Below are 16,372 nucleotides of genomic sequence, written 5' to 3'. Positions count from 1 at the left end.
CCTGGAAAGCTGCAAACTGTCCCTGCTGCAGCTATTTGCAAGTTAGAATAAACAAAGGAAAACACATTTCAACAACTTCGGCTACACATACGGCACATCTGAAAATAAAAAGCAACACGAGCACATGAAGGAAGAAATTCCTTTCCCTTCCGTTGTTCTGTTTCTTAATGGAGATGTGAGTTTTTACCTCACTCCATCCTACCTACCAGGGACTGTTCACAAGGGATGGTTGTCATAGCTTCTTGGGGCCGCACGCACATTTTTTGTCTACAGCACTGCAGGTAAAAACCTTGAGGGAAGGAAAATTGGCTCCCAAGAATTCAAGAAGTGAGTTTCTGAACTGGCTTCTGTCCTGGTAACCAAAAGCATGATCCCACAAAGGCTTTTTCATAGGTTGCAGGAAATCAGCCTGGCAATGGGGGTGTTGTGCCTTCGGTGACGACTGCCTACAAGCCCAAATCCAGCCTCATGGCACGCACCTGGATGGGGTCTGAAGCCTCTGACCCACCCGTCCCCTGCTACCAAAGGAAGGGGCGAACTTTGCCTCGTTTCCTGGTGAAATTTCCGTTTCAGTCCCTGGGCTATTGGCCTGCCCTGTTTTGCAATCGCTGAACTCAGAGCTATTTATTATTAACAACTATCGCTACTAAAAAAAAAAAAACCCTCAGCCACGCAAGTCACTCCTCGGATGAGTCACTGGCCCAGCTCGCTGCCGAGGCAGCGCAGGCACAAGCAGGTACCCTCGGTCACCCTGCGCCTACCTACCCCGGGGCTGAGGTTTCGGCTGGTTACTCATCCTCCAACCCTCGGCCACACGGCAGGAACGAAGAAAAACCACGAGGGAAACGTCTGACGCAAAGCGCTCCCCGCCGGCTGGGAAGCTCCTCTGGTGGGCGAGCAGGAGCCCTAGCAGCGAGTCGACGAGTTCAGGCAAAACTGGTCAGGGCAAAAGCACCAGGGAGATCAGCACAGGCAGCAGCAGTCATGGTCCCAAGGTCAAATTTGGTGTTTATGGAGCTACAGGAACAAGTTACAGAATAATAAACTTCTCCGAGTTTTCCTTGGCACGGGGCTGGCACAGGACGGCTCGCACAGGGACATGGGAGGGTTTCCATCCCCAAATCTCCATCACCTTCGCTCAGGCGGCTGAGCTGCTCGTGGAACAACCGCAGCCAGCAGCCCTGGTGTGTTCTTGGAAGCAGCCAACGATGGTGGATTTAGCTTCAAATAGCTGTGGTCCTGATGAGGACTCTGCATGGGGAGGGCACCGGCAGCCACGGCCGCCCCCAGCACCCCGTGTGAGCTCCCCTCTTGTCCAAAGCCCCGGGGAATCAAGCCCTGCTCCACCTCACCACCCAAGCCAAAGGACACAACAAAGCACAATGTTTTTAAAATAACCAAGAGACAGCTCGTAAAGGCCTCCGAGCCCTCTCAGCCCCCCAGTTACTGCCAGCTGGCCTCTGTTGGGCTCCCCGGGGAGGGGACATCTGCACCGCGTCCCCCCGGTGCCCCAGCAGCAGGGCCGGCTGCCACCGCCTGCACCCAGAGCAGGAGCAGAGCCACCGCCTGCCGTGGTGGTGCCTGAGCCATGGGCTTGGAGCAGGAGGGAGCACAGCCAGATTGAGACATGCAGTCAAGAAAACTCCTCCATTTCCCTTAAAATCCCCAAAGCAGATCAAGGGGTGAAGGTGCTTTGGGTCTGTTCTGTGACATGGATAAAACTGAGATGCGTTTCGCAAACATCCAAGGAATGTTTAAACAAGGAAGCCCTAAGGAAGGGGTGACACTCCAATTCTGTGTTGCACAGGAATTTTTATGGATGAACCGAACCGCCCCCACCTTCCCCCGCTAGGTTTTGTTGCATGCCTTGTCCAGGAAATTGTCTGTTTTAATGCAAAACACTTGACCACAATTTCAACCGATGCAAGATGCCGCGGAGCTGCGTGCCCTGCAGAGGCAGGGTGTCTGTCACTCAGCAGCACTCAGGAAATTCTGGGTTTCCTCTGCAATCACAGCCAGGCTGTCCCAGCGCCTGCTGACAGCCTCCCAGCTGCGGGGTGCTGCTTGGGGGAGCCGAAATGACCCCACTGGGAAGTTGCTCGCTTACCTACGCAGGCAGGACAGGGGGCTCTTCTCTCCTCCTCCCCACAGCCCTGCTTTAAGGGGTGTGGAATGGCTTAATTATGCCCCTCCAGGTAGGAAGAAGTCACTTGTCTTTAAATACTCGGGATTTTATTGAGTTAATGTGTTTTAACGAGGTCAGGGCACCAAGGGTAAGCTCTTACCCACCGGGGAATTCATTGCTTTCCCCCCCTCGCAATTAAGCGGCATCTACCGTGCTTAATTCTGAGGCAGGGATTAAAGTCAAACGCTTTGCAGATAAAAAGTCAAGAAAAACATTCAAGCAGTCAGAGAGGGAAAAGAAACCTTCCCTTTCTTCGTCACATCTCACCTGAAACCCGCACCAGCACCCAAAGCCATGCCCCTGGATGGAGCCAGCCAGGCAAGGGGTGCCTTCGCCTCCCACCACGGGGAGTGCTGAGCTGCTCCAGCCACTGGCTGCTGTGTTTGCCTTTTGCCAGGCTGGGCAATCAGCTCCTTTATTCCTGCAGGGCTACTGGAACAGCAGTTCTGCAGGTTAGAGGAAATGTGCCACTCCAGAAGGCCCGTTTATGCGAAAAGGATCAGCGAGAGCTGGCACAAAGACGGGATAAATGACGCATCTCCAACCTTCGCCAGACCCAGTCCTCCTGGAAGCAAGTGCCCATGGACCCAAGCCTCACACATAGCCTGAAATAGTCCATGAATTCACCTAAACAAGCAAACTGTAAGCAACACTGTACCCTGGGAAGCCACCCCAGTGCTTTACCCTGCGGGGCCTCTGCGGAGTCCCCCCCCCGAGCCCAGCACGCGGCTGCTGCCGCTGCCTCGCTGCGCCGGGGCTCCTGGCTCCACGGGGATTTCACGCTTGGGGAGCGAGGGAAGCTCCCAGCTCGAATCCCTGTGGTCCCAGCAGTGCCAACAGCTGCCGAGCAGCTGGCTGGGGGCTGAAGGAGGAGCACAGGCCGTCAGAGCCTACCCGCAACGCTCGGCTCTTCCCACGTCTCCTCCGGCACGGTTGGTTGCCCACTGGTAGGAAATCTCCAGGAGCAGATAAATATTGCAGATGAAACGAACAGATAGGTATCGCAGACAGGTTCTGGAAGTAAACACACGAATGAACGCCGAGTTGTTTGACAGCACGGGAAGAAATATAAATTGCAGCTTGCCCCCAGCCCCTGCAAAGTCTGGGTTGTGTTTTCACACCAGCCCTCCACGGGGCGAGACCGTTCCCACAGCCAGCGAGTCCCCACGCGTTCCTTTCCATCGGCAGCCTCGCCACAACATCACCAAGCCCTCCAAGCTCCAACTCCCAAGGAAAACCGCACCATTGCCTCTTTGAGCAGAGGCCATTCATCACGGCAGATCATTTAACCGCGCGGAGAGGAAAGTCGCTGGCGAGGCAGGAGCGGGACAGATCGGAGGTTAGACCTGTGCCAAGCTCCTGCTTCCAGAGCCCAAGCGCAGCCCCGCTGTTGATGCTCCACGAAGATCACTGCACTCGATCATTAAACAGGTGTTTTAATAAACAGGTAAATCCATCGTTATAAGCCAGAGCTCTAAGAGAGCTATCAGGCTCCATAATAACCCACAATATGGCCAACGAAGGCTCTTGTACCTGCCTGTAAAACACCCTCACGGTGCTGATCTGAAGGACAGGAGATGCCATCTATCAGTTCTCGACCATTCCTGTGAAGACCTTAATGTAAATACCGGCGATACGCGGCCACATTTCACGTAGGTGATGCTAAAAATACAGCTGAAGCACCGCAGGATGTTCAGGAGCAGTCCTCCGGGACCGCACTGGAGAATATTTAATAAAGTCAAAAGCTGCAGGCTAATTTCCCCTGAGAGTTGCCACTTAGAGCCTGTCGCAGTGAGGATCCATCACAGACAACACCGATTCACCCACAGCGAAGAGATTAGCAGCATGCACGCCCTGTCCCCAAAGCTCCCACCCCATAACCTCCCCGGGAGGATCCACGATCAAACCATTGCTCCTCGCTGTGATTTGGGGGGTGCAGCCTCAGACAGCGCCGCTTTGTGAGCACCTCTCAGCGTGCCCGGCTGTGGGAGATGCAGAGAGGTCTGTTCTTTAGCCCAGCCTGGCTCAGCATCCACGCTGCCAGAAAAATAAGCCACCTCTTGGGCACGCCGACCCACAGGTGAGCTAGGAGGGGCACTCGGATTTGGCAGCAAAACCACCAGCCTCCAAACCACTACAAAGCCCGAACGATGCTCCGGTGTGCAAGGGCACAAGGGGAAGGCATCTCCCGTCCACTGCTTTAGGAAGTGGATGTGGGGTCACTGTCCCTTACGTAACAATAGCTACTCAGGGAGGATAAGATCAGCCGCTAAGCGGGATTACCAATTTATCTTCCCTCAGTAGTGTGATCTTCCACAAATAATCGTATCACGGAAAATAATACAGGAGGTATTTTTAAGAACCGTTCTTTGAACCGCTCGCAGAGCACGAAAACACCCACACGGCACAAATCAGAGCTTTTTTCTTTTGAAGCGCAAGGGCCACGCGTACTGTGGGGCGGTTGTGGATGTATGGCACTGCTGTTGCACCTCTCCCCCCAGCAGTTTTGGGATGGGGAGCACAGGCGCAGGAAGCAAAGCACCACGGCTCTGGTGTCACCGATAAGCCCCAGGAAAAGCAGGCGGCGCTCAGAGGGGCACAGCCAGCCAGCAGGGCTCGGTTCGGAGGAAGAAGTGAAGCACCACCAGCCCGTGCACCATCGGGAGCTGGGATTTGAGGTGCTCTGCCTTCTGACAGCACCACCCTGCTGCATCGCCAGCTCAGGTGTGGAGAGCAGCTTCCTGCCGCAGCACTGCCAAAGCTGATACCGGCACGGTTTGAGATCCAACCCCTGAAGAGGATGAAAGGCAATTTTTACACGCTCGCTCCTTGCTTGGCACTGAGCAGAAGCAGCTCAAGGAGCTAAGCTAGCAGAAAACCACCCCACGAGCTCCCGGGGCAGGTACAAAGCTTCAAACCAACACTCGACTTGCAAATAAGCTTTCAGAGACCACAACTGAAATCCATAAACCTCTACCTCCTGGACTCAAATCCGGTGGTTTTGAGGTGGGATCAGAAGTATTTTCTGAAACTGTGCTGGAAATTAGAAACTCTGTGTGTAAACAACACAATTTGGAGCTGCGGGCTTCCCGGCTTCCCAGCACCATTTGCACAGAGACGTCGCCTCGTCCCACTCATCGCTGCGCCAGGCAGCAGTGGACTTACTCCATCCGTGACATCCTGGGCTGATTTGATTGCAGGGCTGGCTACATCACCACCCACAAGACATCACACGGCTTCCAAAGAGGCCCCAGCAGCTTCTAAATAACTTAAATTAAACAACTTCAATAGACGAAGCCACGGAGGACATGTGTTTAAGAAGTCTCAGGCTATTCATTGAGTGGAAGCGCTTCCAACGCTATCTCTTGGAAAGATCAACAGGCAGACAAAGTATTTTCACGCGTCACTGCTGTGTCAGTGAGCCAGCACACGCTCATGAATGTTTTGGTTCCAGGAAAAGTGACACACACGCGGTGTGACTCAGGGACCCCGCAGCAAGGTGGCCGAGACCAAGGATTTGCACGAGCGTAAACCAAGGACGTCGTCGCTGGTGGTGGGAAGGGGAGAGCCAGGATTTGCCAAGTCCAAGATAAGGTTCGCGTGCTCTGAACCATCTCTCTCCAAGGGTGGGAAAAGTACTCAGAAAAGATTATTTAAAAAAAAAAAAAAAAAAAGCAAGGCATGACTCTCAGCAGAAGGTAACTTGAGTTTCACAACGAGGATCCCAATGAAAAGCAAGCAGCCATCACAGGATCTGGCAGGCAGCAGCTGGGAACGTGCTCAGGACAGGGTCCTGCTGTCCCTGTGCCACACACCAGCAGCGGATCCGTCACGGGAAGCTGCTCCTCGCTCGGCTCTCCCCCTGCATGGACTATTTGCAGCAACAGCATTAGAGCAGCCATCAAGCAGATGCTTAAAAAATGCAGAATGACGTTCAAATGACATCTATCCATAAATCAGCCCAAACCACAAACATCTGAAGAAGATTTTCACTTAATCCAATTTACTGTAATCTCTCTCTTTAGTTAAAATGACAGAAATGTCAAAATGGGACTTTACTCCTCTGTCAAAGCATCTCATGGTGAAAAGGAAAATAAGCAGGCTCTCGCAGGCAGCACCACTTATTAGGTTAGAAATGTCAAAACTGTACTTTGATTCTAACTATTAGCAGTCACATCCACATGCTGTGCCCTTCTGTTTCACTTCATTTCCCCCAAAAGCGGGCGCCGAGCATATGCTCGATGCCAAGCACCATCTCCACCACGGCACAAGCCCCGCGTTTGTTTCCCATGACCCTGTGCCCATCCTTGTTCAAGGACACGTGGCCTCTTCCTCGAGTTTGTCCCATGCTACACCTACATCTTGTTTACCATCAAATGTCTCAGGAAGCCTATGTTCTATTCCCTAAAAAAAAAAATTAAAAATAAATGAAAGAAACCAAACCTTCCGAACAGACCAACCTTAATCTGCTTTCCCCCATCTCTCCCCGCTAATTAGCAAACAGGATAATTGACTCTGTGCCTGGAATAAGCCAGTCCACAGATATATTTCTGCCGGTGAGTGTATGCGTGTTTTTCCCCAATGGTCACAAAAATTAAGCCATTATCCAAGAGTCCAAGAAAGTGAAAGAAAAAATACCTCCTGTCAGAGGCGGGGGTCTTCATGCATTATTTAATGAGAACTCTGTTGGCAAAACTGGTGTTGTTTTTATATAAAAGCTAATAGAAATTGTACCTCCAGGTGTCAAAACACTGATGGTAATTCCTGCTGCCTCAGACATCTTGATGTTTCAATTTTAGCAGTATGAGGAGCCTGCAGGGAATCCAAGAGGGTAAAGTGCTTGTACTCAAAGAGAAGCAGAGAGAAGGAGAGCCTTTTTATTTCTTTATACAGGGCTCAGGGGAACAGTTCTACTCACTGGAATTATCAGATCTGGTTCCCCTGCTCCTTCCCTTCCTTGAAAGAGGGAAGAGCAAGGTAGGCTAACAAGGAGCGATTGTGTCGTGTCGACAGGAAAAATCAACGAGGCTGCTAAGCAGAAGCGTCAAGACAAAGAGAAAGTGAGCAGAAGACAGTGCTGGGGTGCGGCAGCACAGGTGCAGCCGCCGTTAATGGATTAACGGGATGCTTAAATGGTTTCCAGAGAACAGACAAGCTGCGATGGAACGGCAATTTTTTTATTTTTTTTTTCTCCTTCAAGTTTCTGCTGAAAAGCACAGCAGCACGTTGGATCCCAAGCCCCTCTGTTACCTCCCAGCTGCACTTCTTTGGTCCTGCCCACTGGTTTTCCTCTTAAAAACCAAACTTCTTTAACATCCTGGTGTCAGTGCATGGAAGCATCCCCCAGGCCTTCCTTGCAGACCTTCCCAGCTCACGTTTTCGACGATCTGCTCACCTTCTCTCACGTGCTGTCATTCCTCTTTCTGACGCAGCAAAGATTTGATTTCCAGACCCCGGTGCTGACAACCCACACCCCCCAGGGCCAGCAGACCGGGATCTGGGCAGAACCGACTCAGCCCATCGCTTCCCAGCACCGTCACGGGGCACCAAGACAAAAAATAAAGATGCACGAAGCACCCCCACCGCAATGCACCCCTGCAGTGCACAGCAAGCTGGCCAAAACGAGACTCACGGCAAAGGCACGAGGCAGCAAGCATGCTTTCACACCATTTCGGTAATTCATTCGTTATGGGACTCAGGAAATCGTTGTTTCAGACCCGTGGCAATTCAGCAGCCTCCCCATTTTAAAATGCATCCGCACCAGGTGTGCCCCAGCCCAAGGACCTGAGCAGAAGGTCCAAAATCCTACAACTTCGGGGCTGAATCTCCTCGGGAAGCCCCCGGGAGCATGTCGGAGGCCGGGCAGCCCCACACCGCTTCCACCGCCGGGGAAAGAGGAATCCGGACAGCGGGAGGGGAGGGAGGGCTGGGGGAGACAGCCGGGGAGAAAACAATAGCTCAGGAATTCGCGAGCAGCTCCGCGTGGTGTTCAAGAAAATAAACAACTTCTCCACGCCGCCACTGCTCAGCCGGGGACACAAAGGTCTCGGAGAGATCCTCCGCTGGGTCATGAACTCCCACAACCCCGGTTTCAAAAACAGCGCCGAGGAAATTCCCAAGGAAAAAGTCAGGCAGCACAAGAGCTGCGAGCTCAGCCGAGCAGTGCCAGGCCGGCCGCCCATCGCCTTCCACCTAAGCACACGCCAAGCCCCTCGCACGTGTGGGGTCCTCGCACCGAGCGGACCCACACCCAGCTCCCATCTCGCCCCAGCACAGCACCAGCGGCCAGGCCATGGAGAGGTCCCCTCGTACCCAAATTTGTGTCCCACAGGGTCTTCGGGCCCCCCCAGCACCCTCGCTTACAGCTCTGCTAGCGCTCCGGGGCTGGCAGCCGCTCCGAGAGGCGTTTGTTGACTTCTTGCTTCTCCAGCCGTGTCTCACAATGCGTGGTACAAACTTGGAGAGGCAATGACCTCATCCGAGCTGGGAAGAGGGAGGCGGGGGAATTGGCGACTTGCCACCTTCTCATTTTTCACATTACGAAAAAAAAAAAAAAATAATAATAATTTATGAGAGAAAGTCCATTTTATTAGTCTAAAAAAAGAAGGGAAAAAAAATCCCATTAGAACGAGCCTCGGAGCGCGCCGCTCACGCAGCCCCACTGCGGCTTCAGAAGGGTGCCCCACAGCCCCACGAGACCCACGGGTACCCCAACGCATGGCTTTGGGGACACCCTGGCTCTGCAAACAGCTCAGGAGGGCATGATGCTGCGGCACAAGCATCTCTGCTGTCCAGCCAGGCAGATTTACTTCCCCTGCAAGCACGGGGAGGGACTTCCAGCCCTCTCCACCACGTAACCACTCCAAAAAGGCCATCACATACACAGACTGTGGCTGGCAACTGCATTTGGGGTTCAGGTACCCGGGAGCAGGCCGTCAGCCACGGCTCTGCGGTGAGCAGCGGGTGCAGGGCATGCCCTGGGCTCTGCCCCACACGCCGCGCAGCCTCCCCGAACACACACATGGCATGTGCGCCGCGCACCGCAGACACGGGACGCATGAATCCTGCATACTCACACATTTTATGCACTCGTATTACTTATGTTATAGATTCACACATACATTACTCATAACTGTTAAGAACAGAACATACAGTTCGTCCTGGCACGAATCCCAGAGGAAGAAAAAAAAAAAAAAAAAAACAACAAAAAAAAAACCAACCTCGCAGTAACAAATCCAACTCGAGTCCAACAGCATCTGTGGTAGGAGCTAGAGGAGTATTATGGATCATTAAATTATTGAATTATTTTGTATAACACACCCGTGTGTCGCCAATAACACGAGTTGAGCCTGCTGTTTCGAGGAGCATTTCCTGACCTGAAGCACTCCCCCCGTCTCTGAAGTTTTTGCCTGGAACTGCCGCACACACGCAGTAACCACAGCAAACACTGGGAAAAGCCATTTATTTCTGCAGCGTGCCTCTGACAGCCCCTCACGTACAGCAATCGGTTCCACGCCTGCTCTGTGTTTCAAGTCAGGGCCCAAACACGTTCACGTGGGACTGTAATTGTACCCAAACAACGTTTTTTTTCCTCAAGTTCGGCACGCTGGCCAGAGCTGGCTGTGTTTTCCAGAGGGGACTGTCACAGCCGTTCAGGTATTTCCTCTTCACACCCCACACCACGATGACAAAGTCAGCCCAACCAGCATCACCGAGAACATAACTCCCCAGCAGGTCACCAGGCAATGAGGGAAATCACCGAAGTCCCAGCACACCGAAGCTTTCACCTGGGTTTTAACCACTACAGCAAGTCTGGGGCACATCAAAGTATTTTTCTTCATGCCCCCTCCACACATGGGCTTCATCCACTCCAGTTTTACACCCAGCCCCAGCGAGGTTTAAGAAGTCACAGTTTGTTCTTCTCGTTCACTGAAGGAGAGGGGAGCAGGAGGCAGCGAGGAGCAGCTCCCCCCGCTGCCCCCAAGCCCCTGTCCCGCTGGGCACGGGATTCCCAGCGCGCCACCGACATCCTCCCTGGGGACTGCGGTGCCACGACCCTTGGAACCAGCAAAGCCGTCCAAGCTCCAAGTTTTGTGGGCAGAGTTTACCGGCAATAATTCCCTTTCTGCAACAGCCAGCACAAAAACAGCAGCTGCAAACTCCCACTGGCCTGACCGAAGTCAAAACACACCGCGTGCTGCTTTTCAGGCAAACCCAAATTACAGCGTCGTCTGCTGACTGTTCCAGGGATGAACAAACCCACATTAATTACAGGCTAACTTCGCAATTCACCTCTCAAAAGCACGAAACATCAGCACAACTGCTTTGATCACAGCGACAAATCCGTCTCCAGCCGGCACAGCAATGTGTAAGACCAAGACACTCGGGGGGGGAAAAAAAAAGAGGAAAAAAAAAAAGGAAAACACAAACTTTTTCTCCCCATTCTGCTTGCTCACTACCTTCCCCTCCTCCCCCAAAAAAACCATGCTGCAAGCCAGCACGGGCTGAGGGACACGGCCACGTCTGAGAGCAGCAGAGGCTCGCGAGCCCCTCGCAGCTCCTCTCCTCCAGCCTGAGGCCGGCCACCTCCGGGCAGCCGCAGGAGCGCGTTCCCAGCCTCCAGCGCCGCCGGCTGCTCCTGTGTCGCAGGGCCAAGTCCCAGCTTCTCACAGCAACTTCTTTCTGCCCCGGCCTGCTTCAGCAAGCCAGACAAAACGCCACCAAAACAAAAGCAGCCCGGCCAGCCCCGGGGTGGGGGCACTCACCTAGCGGCATCCCCGCGTCACCTCCGCAACCTCCCGCATCGTCAGCAGCCAGCGTCGCCGCTCGGAAATAAATAAATAAGAGAGGCCACACAGCCTTAAAACTGAGCTGGAAATGAAATGGAAAGCCTGTAATTATTTCTCAATGCTCCTGCCAGTCTCAGCCTATAAACACAGTGGATTACATAAGTCCACCCCTCCTGTTTTGAAGCCAAAAGTATGAGCTTTTCCTCCAGCTCTGGCAGCAAGTAATAATTCCTCGTAGCCATGGCAACGCTGGCTGGCTTCCAGCAGACAATGGGTGAGTTGAAATACTGCGAGGCCTTTTTATAGCTTAGCTCTGAAACCCTCTAAAATATGAGCTATCTTATGGCTAACCCAACTCGACAACCTCTCTCCTCTTTAACTGTTTCCTGACGGCCAGTCCCGGGGTCGGGGATGGTTGGCGAGGGGCTGCTCCCTCTGCCCTCGCACCCCAGGCGAGGCCCTCGGTGGCTTCTCCCCATCCTGTGCCGAAATCCCAGCCAGGAGGGCCTGCAGCAGCTTGTGGGGACCGCCACGGGCTGCATGTGGTGTTTGGGTATTCACTCCAGCAGGCTGTGCGAGGTGCTCCTCTGGGGTTCACCTCGCTCGAGAGAAAGCAGCCAGGCAGCGAGGTGATGCTCAGGTGCGCGTTACGCCGCCCTTGCTGTCTTGTGTGAGTAGGGATGGGGTTTGTGGGGCTTCTGGGCACAATTTCTGGAGCAGCAGCAAGCCAGCAGCTTCCCAAGACCTTCTTAGCACGTCCTGGGAGGCCTCACCTGCCCTCCTGGATCTGCAGAGCTGCAGTGAGCCCTGGAGAGCCGGCCGCACGCCGGGCACCCCCTGTCCCCACGCGGTTTGGGCACGTCCTACAGCAGGACGAGGGAAAAGCACGAACACACCAGCCCGAGCCAGACACAAGCCTCGAAGGGAGGAGGAGACAACACTCAAGGCACCATCCAAGTCAATGGCACACTTCAGACTGTTGAATTTCAGGGGTTTAGTGACTGGTTTCCATCCAATTCCACCACAAGCAGAGGCTGACGGACACGCGGCAGCTCCCAAGCCCATGAAGGCGGTGTAGGGCCTCCCACAGCACACCAAGCTGCCCGGGACAACCCCACAGCCCCACGTCCACCTCCGAGCTGGATTGCCACAGCTCCAAGGAACGCTCACCCCAAGGGCTGGGAGATCCCCTGCAATCTGCCGAGTTTTGCAAGTTAGCAAATAAGCAAGGGAAACAATAGAAATTAAAGAGAAAAAAAAAAAAAAAAAAAAAAAAAGCAGAGCCAAGGCCACCGCAAAAACACAGTTAGCTGACTGGTGAGCGCTCGAAATAGCGCTGCCAGCATTCACGACCCGGCTCCAAGCCTGGCAGCAGCCCTGGGAAACCCAAAGGCCCCAATTCTGGTGATTCTGCGGGGCCAGCCCCGAGAGCGCTTAGGAGGAAAGGCTTGAATGCGTGACCCAGGGGAGCCTTTCACACTCAGAGAGTAGGAGGCGAGCAGAAAAGACCCATTTCTTTCTAAATCTCATTAAATTGGAGAGCACGATTGTGATTTTTTAATGCGCAGAGGTGATAATGCTGCTTGGAGCTCCAGCTCAATTAATTATTTTATGGGGATAAACACACGAGGACGCACTACACGCAGGCCATCAAGGTTTCCTGGTACCTGGCCTCGCAGGCTCAGCCCCTGCTACAAGGCTGCATCTCCTTGCACCACAGAGCAGCAATTCTCACCGGAGCGGGAATTACTCCTCGGGATGCATCAAGCTGGAGCTCAGTTTGTAGTGCTGAATTCTCACAGAAACTATCTGGGGGAAGGAAAAAAAAAAAACACTCAAACAATTGTCTTCCACCTCTTAGCACAAACCAGGATGTGGCAAACCCTGGCAGATGCTCGTTCTTGCAGCGAAACCTCCGAGATGGCCACGAGCAGCAGTTGTTGCCTCGGATAATTGAACACACGTTGTGCTACTGCGGCGCCAGGCGAAGCCACGCACGGGGCAGGAGCCGCGGTCCTGGGAGCTCGGGGTTAATCAAAGCCCAGACTTGGCCGTCACCTCTCCTCACGCTGCTTTGTCACATACACGTCTGGAACACTTATGTTTTCTAGGCGAGAAGTGCAGTTTTTGTTTTTGTTTTGTGTTTTTTTTTTAAATGACCAATTTTCTGGGTTCCACCCCGGTAAGTAAGAGGCGAGCAAACCACAGAGAACTGAAACCCAGAGAGCTGCTTCGGGGCGGGATCCGGCCCTGCCTGCCCCAACACCACAGACATTTGGCTGAATTTCAGACTTGGCTCCCGGGGTGAAATCTCAGTGGGTCTCGGGATATCTTCCTGAACAGGCGGCGTTCAATCCCCGCCCCACGTCCCCAACCTGCTCCAACACTCGCCGTCACCAAGATGGCGTTTAAGGAAATGTGGCCACAAAATACTCTCCCCCCCAAGTCTGAAAATAAAATAATAATAAAAATACAAGCTCTTTGGGAAAAAAAAAAAAACAAAAAGGTGATGTTTTCTCCCAGCTCTGAGACATCATGTGCAAAGACACAGGACCTTCAAAGCAGGCTTCGGGGGCCACAGGAAAGAGAAGAAAATGAGGTCAGAGCAGCTCTGGAGAAACCCCGCTGCCCTGCCCCAGACCAGCCTTCCTTCTCCGGGCAGGGAACATCCCCACAACAACCCCAGACACTCGGATGTGCGATCCAAAATGGGGAATAACAAGTCGCAACTACAAAGCCCCGCTTAAACTTTAAAATGGCATCGTACCACGCACGCTCTTCCAGCTTCGCCCCTTAATTAAAGAGGCTATTCTTTACAGCGCTGGAGCCGCTCCAACTCCCATTGTTAAATTTAAAATAAAATCCTGCAACCCCACAGCATCTGTAAGACATTAAAACATTCAATACTGACTTCTTTATTCAGCTTTAAGACATCATTTAATGATTTTTCCTCTCAAACCCCAAATCTAAGGATTTAAGGGAAATAACCAACAGCACCTTTTACAGGATGCTTTTTTTTTTTTTTTTTTTTTTTTTTATAACCGAACCTTCTGCCATAATATCCATGACCCTTAACAATTCAAAACTAATTGAAAACACTTGATCACGTACAGCTTCTAGACAGGCTGCAAGCCCAGAACCCATCCAGCTCCGGGTGTCAGGACAAAGCAGGCCCCGTAGCATGGAAGCCAGCTCCAACCACGATCCCTTCGTGCTTCGGGACAAAACATGAAGCAAGCAGATTCGACCACAGAAAATCACCATGAGCACAAGATGAAATACATCAGAAAGACCATTTTGGTCGCTGCTAATAACGCTGTGCAACCACAAGCCAGACTCTTGTTGTTGTAACCACCAGCACTGCACGGTCGGCCTTCATTTCCCCTGCTCCCTCCGGAGAGGAGCCGCACGCAGTGGTGTAGAGTCGTGCTGCCACCGCTCAGGTAGTGCCCAGGCTCTGGAAAACAGCCGTACAGCTACAGTAAGGGGTCCAGACACGATGCCTTTCCTGATGGGATGTGGAGAACACCCTGGGCTGAATGCCAGGCCTCTGCAAGTCAGCGCGGCCTCCACACGCTGCACGGGGAGCAGGAATTCAAGGCTGGTGTCCAGCACTATCACCTCTGACCATGTGCTAGGAGGCCACGGGGCTGCTGATGAGCCCCCATGTTTCCATGAAGCTCTAACAACACTGCTGGTATTCCTCCTGTTGGCACCTCCACAGCCCCAGAGATGTTTTGGGGTGACGGGTGGAAGCGCAGGAGACCTCAAGATTAACATTCAAGTGCAGTTCAGGAAGGAGAAGGATGCCTGTGGCCTCCTCCCCAAGACAAAGGCATGCAAGAAGGTGACCTGGGTGAAAGGGGTGGCTCTACAAGGCGCAGGGCTCCAGCTGGGTGTCCCCAGAGCACCCTGTCCCCACCACGAGCCTGGGGACCATTCCCATCCAGCCTACACACCAGCGAGCTGCAGTCGCTTCCGTCGCTGTCCCGGTGATAGCATCTCATCGGCGCTGTGCTTGCGGCCACTGCTGCCTCCTCGCTCACCACCACTCCGCTGAGAACACGAGAAGGGCAGCGAGGTTTGCAGAAAATCCCAGCGAGTTATCTCGAGCAGTTCCCACAGCTAATTAAACCGCTCAGTCATGCATGCCTTAAAGTTCATAAAACTCAAAAAAAAAAAAAAAAAAAAAAGTCACAAAAAACACAAATACAAAAGCCTGACAATTAGTGGAAGCAGCTTTGTTTGATCAACTCTCCCCGTCCTGCCAAGCAGCTGTGGCCACAGCACCAAACCGCTCGGGCAACCCAGCCCCGCGCTGACCGAGCCACCGAGCTCCTGCCCCCGGCCCAGAGGCGCAGCCACACAGCCAAGGCTCGGGAAGCCAAAGCCTTCAAAAGCACAGCCAGCCCCAGGCGAGATGCACACCGGGCCTGCCTGCCCCTACAAGTGGAGCCTGCAGGGGAAAAAAAGCTCGGCGTGGGCCAAGAGCGTCGTCAGGAACCCGCTCTGACGTCAGGCAACGCTGCTCGCACAGGCAGACCGGGGAAACACGTGGCACGTCCATAGGAACCGAAGGATGCTGGAAGAGGAACACAAAGAAGGGAGGAGATGGAAAAAGACGACTCATTCAGGCACCGATGCAAGAGCTGGCATTCCCAGGCAGCCTTCCCCTAAGCGGATCGGGAGACGCGGCAGCAGAGCGCAGCCCGTGCGCTCAGTGAGCCCGCGCCAGCGGAGCAGAACCGAGCTGACACACAGCCCGAACTGGCACATGGCAAAGAGCCACGGAAGGAGAAAATCCGCATGCGTAGGAGGGCAGCTTAAAAGGAAAAAGGGAAAAAAAAATTAAAAAAAAAAAAAAAGAGGGGAGCAGGGGAAGCGTTTCATCATGCTTTTTAGAGCAACAAATTAGAAGGGAAGAAAAACAACATCAAGAACACGATCCAGAGCTGTGCTACAACAATAAGGCTTCGCAATTGTTTCAGGGAGCTCTGGATTGTACCCTTGCCAAAGGCACTGCCCAGGCTATTCAAAAAACTAAAACAACATGAAGAACTATTCCCCCCCAGGCACGCCGCTCCGGTACGCGGGACCCCGCGCATCTTCCTAAGACGTGGGACAGAGGCAGGGCAAATGCAGGAGGCCGCTTGAACAAACCCAAGCTCTGCAAGCAAAGCGAGAACACGGAGGAGATACTTGATAGCCGGTTACAAAACACATCAAATCCCAGAGCAACCCAAAAAAAACAACTCGCTCGGGCTGGATGTGGAAACAGGAGGCAAGCGAGATCAGAGGAAGTACGAAAATCCCTCTTGTGCAAGCCATGAAGCTAGGTACAGATTTGAGGACCCACGTCCAGCCACCGACCAGCAGCAGTGGCTTCACACGGGTTTTA

The 16,372-nt window shown here is 53.2% G+C and overlaps 1 protein-coding gene across 2 annotated transcripts in view; it reads right to left on the bottom strand.

The window, feature by feature from the left end:
• NCOR2 (nuclear receptor corepressor 2) overlaps positions 1-16,372 on the bottom strand; it is a 223,944-nt gene that overhangs the window by 168,311 nt on the left and 39,261 nt on the right. Inside the window, exon 1 of one of the 2 annotated variants that reach the window (XM_084539364.1) lies at positions 10,951-11,168. The exons of the other annotated variant lie outside the window; for it this stretch is intronic. The gene's annotated coding sequence lies outside the window, so the exon portion shown is untranslated. Of the gene's footprint in view, positions 1-10,950; positions 11,169-16,372 lie in introns of those variants that run through there. 2 annotated transcript variants of the gene reach the window in all.

The sequence above is a fragment of the Aythya ferina genome (assembly GCF_964211825.1).
Source record: "Aythya ferina genome assembly, chromosome: 17".
NCBI classification, from domain to species: Eukaryota; Metazoa; Chordata; class Aves; order Anseriformes; family Anatidae; genus Aythya; species Aythya ferina.
The sequence above is the reverse complement of the archived record's forward strand: the minus strand, read 5'-3'. Positions and strand labels throughout refer to the sequence as shown.